A 10,945-nucleotide genomic window follows, 5' to 3' on the forward strand; every position below is an offset into this window, starting at 1 on the left:
TTTTTAACTCATAGTTCAAATTCGCAACTGTAACTCACAGTTCCAAGCCAAAAATGTGAAAGATAAAAGAAAAACAATAATGGTCTTAACACCTGCATGGGGCAATGACGATTAATGGAACTGTTTAAAAAAAAAGCAAGCAAATTTGGTTCGCAGAATTTCAAAAACGTAAAGGCAATTTTTGTATTGTTTCCCCTCACTTAAACTAATAAGACCAAAATAAAATAATCGATGGTCACCAATTGTCATCCATCCCAATTTTGCGTGAATCTCTATTCTGATGACTGGAGCACCCAAGGAAAACATATAAATCAGAGTTCAAATGAGGCCGTTTGCATTCCTGTTCATTATCCATGGGCAGTACAACTCAGGAGGTGGTCATTTGTTGTTAAAGTGATCAGCAGCCAACTTATCACCTTAAATAAACCCTCACTCCACACCTGGTGCACAGTTACAGTAGTGTGTACAATTTAAAAGATGTACTGCAGTGAATCACCAAGGCTTCTTCAATAGCATGTTCCCCAAACCTTTGATCTCTACAACCTAGAAGGACAGGGACAGAAGATGCGTGTGAGCATTACCACCTAAAAGTTCTTCTCTAAACCACTCACCATTCTGACTTGGAAATATATTGCCCATTTCTTCCTCATCTCTGAAACATAATGCTGGAACTCCCTCCATCACTGACTGCAGCAGTTCAAGGAAAATCACCACCACCTTCTCAAGGGAAATTCGAAACATGCAACAAATGTTATCCTCAGCAAGCTTTTTATGCACATCCCGAGAATTAGTTTCAAACACTACTTATCTGCAGTTAAGGAACGTTGGGTAGAGGCCGGGGAGATTTCTTTTTGATAGTTGCTTGAGGACTTTAAATCTTAAAGGCTTTTTTTTAATGCATTCACAACCATTGATCAACTAAGGTTGGTTATAAGGTCCAAGGTACGTTGGAGAGTGGAAATGCCTTATGAGAGAATGCTACACATGTTGGAGAAGAACTGCATCATATTCTCAGACTTTGTGCTCAAAGGACTTAAGCAAACTTTCAAATAGCAAATCTTCACCTGGGCCCCATGTGTATTATATTCATGGCTGGTCTTTGGGGGTCTACATTGCTTTCCTGTTCAGTAGAGCTGGGAGAGGGCCCTGCAACCACTATCTGCTCATGAGTGCTTTGTGTTTCATTAGGTGCAAACTCCTCAAACTCATCACCTGTCCCACGTAGGAAGGGAATCTCTGCACTGAATTTGCTGATGATGCGCATAGCCCGAGAATCATTTTGCAATCATTGATGACCTTATGATGGAGGGAAGATCATTGATGAAGCAACTGAAGATGGTAGGGCTTAGGACACTCCCTCGTGGAACTCTTGCAGAGATGTCCTGGAGCTGAGATGACTGACATCTAACAACCACAACAACCGTCTTCCTATGTGCCAGATACGACTTCAACCAGCGGAGAGTTTGCTCTGTGATACCCATTGATTCCAGTTTGATTGGACTCCTTGATGCCACACTCAGTCAAATGTGGCATCAATGCCAAAGGTTGTCACTCTCACCTCACCTCTGGAATTCAGCATTTTTGTCCATGTTTGAACCAAGGCTGTAATAATATCAGGGGCTGAGTGGCCCTGGCAGAAGCTAAAGTGGGCATTGCTGAGCAGGTGCTGCATGATAGCACTGTTGATGACACTTTCCATCACTTTATTGATGATGACTGATGAGGCGGCAATTAGCCGGATTGGTTTAGTCCTACTTTTGGTGTACAGGACTAACCTGAGCAATTTTCCACCTTGTCGGGTAGATGCTAGTGTTGTAACTGTACTGGAAGAGCTTGACTAGGGGAGTCGCAAGTTCTGGAGCACAAGTCTTCAGCAAGTTTGTTGGAATGTTGGCAGGGTCCATAGCCTTTGTGGTTTTCAGTGCCTCCAACTGTTTCTCAATTTCAGATGGAGTGAATCAAATTGGCTGAAGATCCTGGGGATCACTGGAGGTGGCCAGGATGGATCATCCACTCGGCACTTCTGGCTGAATATTGCTGCAAATACTTCAGCCTTATTTTTTGTCAGCACCTCCATCATGGAGGGCAGGAATATTTATGGAGCCTCCTACTCCAATAAGTTGTTTAATTGTCCACCACCATTCATGACTGGATGCAGTAGGACTGCAGAGCTTAGATCTGATCCATTAGTTGTGATCATGTGTATGCAGATAGATGGTGTGCGGCAAGGAATTTTGAATTCAGAAGTTCATGATGAGGAAATTTCAACAGAACAGGATCCGGGAGCGCTGGGTGGCGCACTTTGTTAGCTTGGGAAAGAAAACAAATTCGATGCTGCTATAGAATAGCCAGTCGGTTCAAACTTGCCCTGCAGCAGCTTTTTTTTATTCATTCATAGGATGTGGCCTTTGTTGGCTGGCCAGCATTTATTGCCCATCTGTAATTGCCCTGGAGAAAGTGGCAGTGAACTGTTTTTTTGAACCACTATTTGTTGTGGTTCTACCCACAATGGGGGAGAGTATGCCAGGATTTTGACCTAGCAATACTGAAGGTATTATGATATACAGGTGCACAATCCTTTATCTGAAATCCTTGGGGTCAGTTGTTTTTAGGAATTTGGAGTATTTCGGATTTTGGAATAAATGACATTTTCACAGTGAAATTTTTAAAAATTACTGAACAGCATACCCATATGTGACTAGTAGAGCGCTGAGATACAATTGACACCTGCCATTGCTGGGCCACGCCACCACGTCACATCTGAGTGGGTTGGGTCACCTGTTCGCATGCCAAACAACGTTGTTATACATGAAAAAATCTTCAGATTTCGGAGCTTTTTGGATTTCAGAATTTCAGGTAAAGGATTGTGTACCTGTATTTTCAAGTCAAGATGGTGAGTGGCTTGGAGGGGAACTCACAGAAGCTGCCCTGGTCCTTCTAGACGATGGAGTTTGAGAGTTTGAAAGGCACCTTAGTGAATTTGTGCTGTGTGTCTTGTAGGTGATAGACATTGCTGCGAAGATGGTAGAAAGAGTGGATGCTTGTGGATATGGTACCAGTCAAACGCTCTACTTTGTCCTGGATGGTGTGTAGTTTCTTGATTGTTGTTGAAACTGCATTCATGCAGGCAAGTGGGGAGTATTCCGTCACACTCCTTACTTGTGCCTTAAAGATGGTGAACAGGCTTTCAGGAGTTAGACGGTGAGTTACTTGCTGCAGGATTCCTAGCCTCTGACCTGGTCTTGCAGCAACAGTGTTTATATGACTAGTCCACTTCAATTTCTAGTAAATAGAAACCCCCAGGATATTGGTAGTAAGCAATTCAGCAATGGTAATATTGAATATCAAGAGACATTGGGTGGATTCTCTCTTGTTGGAGATGGTGATTGCCTGGCCCTTGTGTGCTGTGAATGTTATTTGTCATTTTTCAGTCCAAGCCTGGATATTGTCCAGGTCTTGCTGCATGAGCTATGGACTGCTTCAGTATCAGGAGTCGCAAATGGTGCTGAATATTGTGCAATCATCAGCAAACATCCCCACTTCTGGCCTTGTAATGGAGGGATCCAAACAGCAGAGAGTTTTTCACCTGATTCCCATTGATTGGAATTTTGCTCAGGCTCTTTAATGCCAAATTCAGTCAAATGCTGCCTTGTCAAAGGAAGTCAGTGTTGCCTCCACTTTATTCATGTTTGAACCAAGGCTGTAATTGAGTCAGAAGTAGAGTGGCCTAGACAGAATCTAAACTGGGAATCGGTGAGCAGATTGTTGTTAAGCAAGTTGCTAAGCACTGTTGATGACTCCTTTCTTCAATTTACTGATGATCGAGAACAGACTGATGGGGCAGTAATTGGTTGGGTTGGATTTGCCCTACTTTTTGTGTGCATGGGAAACCTAGAGCAACTTTCCACATTGTTGGGTGGATCCCAGTGTTGTAGCTATACAGGAATGACTTGGTTAGTTCTGGAGCACATGTCTTTCATACTATAGCCAAATGTTGCCAGGGCTCACAGTCTTCATAGTATCTAGTGCCTTCAGCTGTTTCTTGATATGTGTAGGAAATCAAATTGGCTCCAGACTGGAATCTGTGATGTTGGGGACCTCTGGAAAAGGATAAATGTTACGTGACAATTCTGACTGAAAATTATTGCAAATTCCTCAGTCTTGTCTTTTGTGCTGGGCTCTCCCCTCATTGAGGAGGGTGATATTTGTGGTGTTTAATTGACCACCACTGTCCATGCCTGGATATGGCAGGACTGCAGATCTGAGGTCTGATTCTTTGGTGATAGAATTACTTTGACATAGCCAAGAGAGCAGCATCAGAGAGTGGGCAACAACATATTGTAATACAATTCTCAGATTCAGTGCTTGGGCAATATTTCAATTTGGACCAATTTAAAGGAATAGAATAAGTCACTGTTCATTAGAAAGAGCAAATGGGAAACACAAGTTAAGGCATTTTATCAGAAATAACTTCCCATCATTTCAACATCAAAGGCTTCAACATTATTCCAAAATGCCAATTATTTCTTATAAAACAGATTTCTTAATTAAATTAATTGTATGCTCATCCAGATGAGGAATGATAGTGTGAGGTGTAGAACTTTTTGTATTCCCAAATTTGACAGAGCATATATCAAATAAATCATCTTCTATTCAGTGTCAATGTTGAGTCTGAGCCCAAACCTCAGAAGAGCATACCCTCCAATAACCTTATTGTGGCTTAATTTAGGGCAAGTCTGTGGATCTTTACTGACCAGTAGATAGACAGTTAACATTTTGCTTCTACATTGTTGGTGCATGCTTAGAGGCGTAAAACTGTGTGCATCTCTAGCCTATGTCCTTCCAGTTCATTTATCTTCTAAGTGTACCAGACTATCCAAATTCTTTTTATGGAAAATTTGTAGTCAGAAGGTAGAAATTACTTTTATCCCATTAATGTTCAAGTCCAGGTCCCAGAGGTGAAAGGACAGTGCTTAATCCATTGCAACCACTCATTCCCTCAAAACGGATTGTTTATAAAGGGGTTCCTAAGGAGCCTATTCCAGAGACCACTGGTTTCAGGATACATATTCAAAATGTGTCAAACAAGGGCAAAGAGTTCAAAAAGAGCAACGAATTTGCAAAATAATCGAAATAGCCTAAGGGTTGTCAGATTAGCTTGGGAAAGAAAGTAAATTCGATGCTGCTGTCAGTGTTCTCACACATGAAATAGTGTGTACTTGAGGTTATTTAAAGAACCTGCATACACATATCGAATATCAGTCAGAATATGTAAAAATAATGTGTTTGGCGCATGATAATATTGCAGGCCATTTGCACCGTGTAAAAGATAAAGCATTCCAAGATGGAGGATGGGAAAAATTTCTGGCTGTAACAGTTGCTCCTTTTCTGAGTTATTTTAGCTGTTTGAGGTGATTTCCTCGAACTCTAGGAGCAGCAATTACTGATTTATATGCTGTTGCATTGTTTTGAAACTTTGGAGAAGAAAAAGTAAAAACAACAGCACTTTTAAAAGGGAAAAGAACAGACAAAGGAAGCACATGGTGAGGTCAGTGCAAGAGAGAGAGAAAGAAACCCACATTGCTAACTGACAAAGTGAGCAGTTACTGCCTTTACTGATGAATTCATGTATCGTTGGATATCGGAGTGCATCTGGGAAAATTAAAAAACAGTGAACTTCACAACTGATCTTGGAGGAACCTGTCTGGGAGCAGTCACAGCACAGAAGCAGATAAGTGGATTTTAAGCTCGGCCTTAAAATAAGTCTGCAGTAGTGAGTAGAGTGGGTTCTTTCTTGATTATATGTTTTATTGAGCTATGTCTCTTGATCAAACTTAAAATATAAGCCATCAGTATTAGTTTCACCTGGAGCAGTGTTTTGTAGAGGAATAAGACAGTTCTATTTTCTGGATGTGTAGATTGAAAGAAGCAAAAATGGCCTTTAGTAGATTGATATGCTCTTCTTGTCGGATGTGAGAGTTTAGGGAGAGTTTACGGGTTACTGAGGATTATATCTGCAATAAATGCCGTTGGTTGCGAATCCTATAAGATTGAATGGATCAGTTGGAGAGGCAGTTAGAGGGAATGAGGAATTTACAAAAGCAAGGGAATGTGATGGATGGCAGTTATAGGAAGGGGGAAAAGTCTCAGATACAGTCACACAGATGGGTTAACTCCAGGGAAGGTAAGAGAGGTAGGCAGGTAGTGCAGGAGTCTTCTGTGGCTATCCCCATTTCAAACAAGTATGCTGTTTTGGAAAATGTAGGGGGTGATGAATTCTCAGGGGAATGTAGCACGAACTGCCAAGTTTCTGGTATTGAGACTGGCTCTAATGTAATGAGAGGTACGTCGGGTTCCAAGCGATCTCTAGTCTGAGGTACAGACAGACGTTTATATGGCCAGCAGCGAAAAATCAGAATGGTGTGTTGTTTCCCTGGTGCCAGGATCAAGGATGCCTCGGAGAGGGTGCAGAATGTTCTTAAGGAGGAAAGGGGAGAGGGGCCAGCAGGAGATCGTTGTACACATTGGAACCAATGACATAGGAAAGGAAAAGGTTGAGATTCTGAAGGGAGATTACAGAGAGTTAGGCAGGAATTTATAAAGGAGGTCCTCAAGAGTAGTAATATCTGGATTACTCCCGGTGCTACGAGCGAGTGAGGGCAGGAATAGGAGGATAGAGTAGATGAATGCCTGGCTGAGGAGTTGGTGTATGAGAGAAGGATTCACATTTTTGGATCATTGGAAGCTGATTTGAGGTAGAGGTTACCTGTACAAGGAGGACGGATTGCACCTAAACTGTTCGGGAGGATGTAAACTAGTAAGGTGGCGGGAGGGGGAACCCAGGGAGATAATGAGGAAAGATTTCAATCTGAGACTGGTACAGTTGAGAACAAAGGCGAGTCAAACAGTCAGGGAAGGCAGGGACAAAGCAGAGAACAGGGTAGGACTGATAAATTAAACTGCATTTACTTCAATGCAAGAGGCCTAACAGGAAAGGCAGATGAACTCAGGGCATGGTTAGGAACATGGAACTGGGATGTCATAGCAGTTACAGAAACACGGCTCAGGGATGGACTGGCAGCTTAATGTTCCAGGATACAATTGCTACAGGAAGGATAGAAAGGGAGGCAGGAGAGAAGGGGGAGTGGCGTTTTTGATAAGGGATAGCATTACAGCTGTACTTAGGGAGGATATTCCCAGAAATACATCGAGGGAAGTTATTTGGGTGGAACTAAGAAATAAGAAAAGGATGATCACCTTATTGGAATTGTATTATAGACCCCCTAATAGTCATAGGGAAATTGAGAAACAAATTTGTAAGGAGATCTCAGTTATCTGTAAGAATAATAGGGTGGTTATGGTAGGGGATTTTAACTTTCCAAACCTAGATTGGGGCTGCCATAGTGTTAAGGGTTTAGATGAAGAGGAATTTGTTAAGTGTGTACAAGACAATTTTCTGATTCAATATGTGGATGTACCTACTCGAGAAGGTGCAAAACCTGACCTACTCTTGGAAAATAAAGCAGGGCAGGTGACTGAAGTGTCAGTGCGGGAACAATTTGGGGCCAGTGACTATAATTCTATTAGTTTTAAAATAATAATGGAAAAGGATCGACAGGATCTAAAAGTTGAAGTTCTAAATTGGAGAAAGGCCAATTTTGACAGTATTAGGCAAGAAGTTTCAAAAGCTGATTGGGCGCAGATGTTCGCAGGTAAAGGGATGGCTGGAAAATGGGAAGTCTTCAGAAATGAGATAACGAGAGTCCAGAGACAGTATGCTCCTGTTATGGTGAAAGGAAAGGCTGGTAGGTGTAGGGAATGCTGGGTAACTAAAGAAATTGAGAGTTTGGTTAAGAAAAAGAAGGAAGCATATGTCGGATATCGACAGGATAAATCGAGTGAATCCTTAGAAGAGTATAAAGGCAGTGGGAGTATACTTAAGAGAGAAATCAGGAGGGTAAAAAGGAGACATGAGATAGCTTTGGCAAGTAGAGTTAAGGTGAATCCAAAGGGTTTTTACAAATACATTAAGGACAAAAGGATAACTAGGGAGAGAATAGGGCCCCTCAAATATCGACAAGGCGGCCTTTGTGTGGAGCCGCAGGAGATGAAGCAGATACTAAACAAGTATTTTGCATCAGTATTTACTGTGGAAAAGAACATGGAAGATATAGAGTGTAGGGAAATAGATGGTGACATCTTGAAAAATGTCCATATTACAGAGGAGGAAGTGCTGGATGTCTTGAAACGCATAAGTGGATAAATCCCCAGGATCTGATCAGGTGTACCATAGAACGCTGTGGGAAGCTAGGGTAGTGATTGCTGGGCATCTTACTGAGATATTTGTAACATCGATAGTCACAGGTGAGGTGCCGGAAGACTGGAGATTGGCAAACGTGGTGCCACTGTTTAAGAAAGGTGGTAAGTACAAGCCAGGGAACTATAGTCCATTGAGCCTGACGTCAGTGATGGGCAGGTTGTTGGAGGGAATCCTGATAGACAGGATGTACATGTATTTGGAAAGGCAAGGATTGATTAGGGATAGTCAACATGGCTTTATGCGTGGGAAATCATGTCTCACAAACTTGTTTGAGTTTTTTGAAGAAGTAACAAAGAGGATTAATGAGGGCAGAGTGGTAGATGTGATCTATATGGACTTCAGTAAGGCGTTCGACAAGGTTTCCCACAGGAGACTGGTGCGCAAGGTTAGATCTCGTGGAATACAGGGAGAACTCGCCATTTGGATACAGAACTGGCTCAAAGGTAGAAGACAGAGGGTGGTGGTGGAGGGCTGTTTTTCAGACTGGAGGCCTGTGAACAGTGGAGTGCCACAAGGATCGGTGCTGAGTCTACTACTTTTCATAATTTATATAAATGATTTGGATGTGAGCATAAGAGGTATAGTTAGTAAGTTTGCTGATGACACCAAAATTGGAGATGTAGTGGACAGCGAAGAAGATTACCTTGGATTACAATGGGATCTTGATCAGATGGGCCAATGGGCTGAGAAGTGGCAGATGGAGTTTAATTTAGATAAATGTGAGGTGTTGCATTTTGTGAAAGCAAATCTTAGCAGGACTTATACACTTAATGGTAAGGTCCTAGGGAGTGTTGCTGAACAAAGAGGCCTTGGAGTCCAGGTTCATGGCTCCATGAAAGTGGAGTCGCAGAAAGATATTGATTGGAAGCTCTTTAGATCAAGTAGATTGGACGGGGCGGTGTTTGTGCAGTGTGTCCAGGAAGCTTTTCTAACTCAGTATGTAGATTGTCCGATTGTCCGACCAGAGGGGAGGCCATATTGGATTTGGTACTCGGTAACGAACCAGGACAAGTAATGGGCTTGTTAGTGGGTGAGCATTTTGGTGATGGTGATCACAATTCTGTGACTTTCACCTTGGTTATGGAGAGAGATAGGTCCGTGCAACAGGGTAGGTTTTACAATTGGGGGAAGGGTAAATACGATGCTGCAAGACAGGATCTGAGGAGCATACGTTGGGAGCATAGGCTGTCAGGGAAGGATGTCATTGAAATGTGGAATTTTTCCAAGGAACAGATACGACGTATCCTTGATATGTATGTACCTGTCAGGCAGGAAAGAGATGGTCGTGTGAGGAAACCTTGGTTGACGAGGGAGGTTGAATGTCTAGTAAAGAGGAAGAAGGAGGATTACATAAGGCTGAGGAAACAAGGTTCAGACAGAGCAGTGGAGGGATACAGGATAGCCAGGAGGGAGCTGAAGAAAGGGATTAGGAGAGCTAAGAGAGGGCATGAAAAATCTTTGGCCTTTTATGCGTATGTGAGAAACGTGAGAATGACGAGAATGAGGGTAGGTCCGATCAAGGACAGTAGTGGGAGACTGTGTATTGAGTCGGAAGAGATAGGAGAGTTCTTGAATGAGTACTTTTCTTCAGTATTTACAAATGAGAGGGACCGTATTGTTGAAGAGGAGAGTATGAAACAGACTGGTAAGCTAGAGGAGATACTTGTTAGGAAGGAAGATGTGTTGGGCATTATGAAAAACTTGAGGATAGACAAGTCCCCCGGGCCAGACGGGATATATCCTAGATTATGTGGAAAGCAAGAGAGGAAATTGCAGAGCGGTTGGCAATGATCTTTTTGTCTTCACTGTCAACGGGGGTGGTACCAGGGGACTGGAGAGTGGCGAATGTTGTGCCCCTATTCAAAAAAGGGAATAGGGATAACCCCGGGAATTACAGGCCAGTTAGTCTTACTTCGGTGATAGGCAAAGTAATGGAAAGGGTACTGAGGGATAGGATTTATGAGTATCTGGAAAGACACTGCTTGATTAGGGACAGCCAGCACGGATTTGTGAAGGGTAGGTCTTGCCTTACAAGTCTTATTGAATTCTTTGAGGAGGTGACCAAGCATGTGGATGAGGGTAGAGCAGTGGATGTAGTGTACATGGAGTTTAGTACGGCATTTGATAAGGTACCCCATGGTAGGCTTATGCAGAAAGTCAGGAGGCATGGGATAGTGGGAAGTTTGGCCAGTTGGATAGAGAACTGGCTAACCGGTCGAAGTCAGAGAGTGGTGGTAGATGGTAAATATTCAGCCTGGAGCCCAGTTACAAGTGGAGTTCCGCAGGGATCAGTTCTGGGTCCTCTGCTGTTTGTAATTTTTATTAATGACTTGGAAGAGGGAGTCGAAGGGTGGGTCAGTAAATTTGCAGACGATACGAAGATTGGTGGAGTTGTGGATAGTGAGGAGGGCTGTTGTCGGCTGCAAAGGGACTTAGATATGATGCAGAGCTGGGCTGAGGAGTGGCAGATGGAGTTCAACCCTGTCAAGCGTGAGGTTGTCCATTTTGGAAGGGCAAATAAGAATGCGGAATACAGGGTTAACGGTAGGGTTCTTAGTAAGGTGGAGGAGCAGAGGGATCTTGGGGTCTATGTTCATAGCTCTTTTAAAGTTGCCACTCAGGTGG

The sequence above is a fragment of the Chiloscyllium plagiosum genome, unplaced genomic scaffold (assembly GCF_037043375.1).
Source record: "Chiloscyllium plagiosum isolate Xiang-an unplaced genomic scaffold, Cpla_swu_hap1 HiC_scaffold_53X, whole genome shotgun sequence".
Taxonomy (NCBI): domain Eukaryota; kingdom Metazoa; phylum Chordata; class Chondrichthyes; order Orectolobiformes; family Hemiscylliidae; genus Chiloscyllium; species Chiloscyllium plagiosum.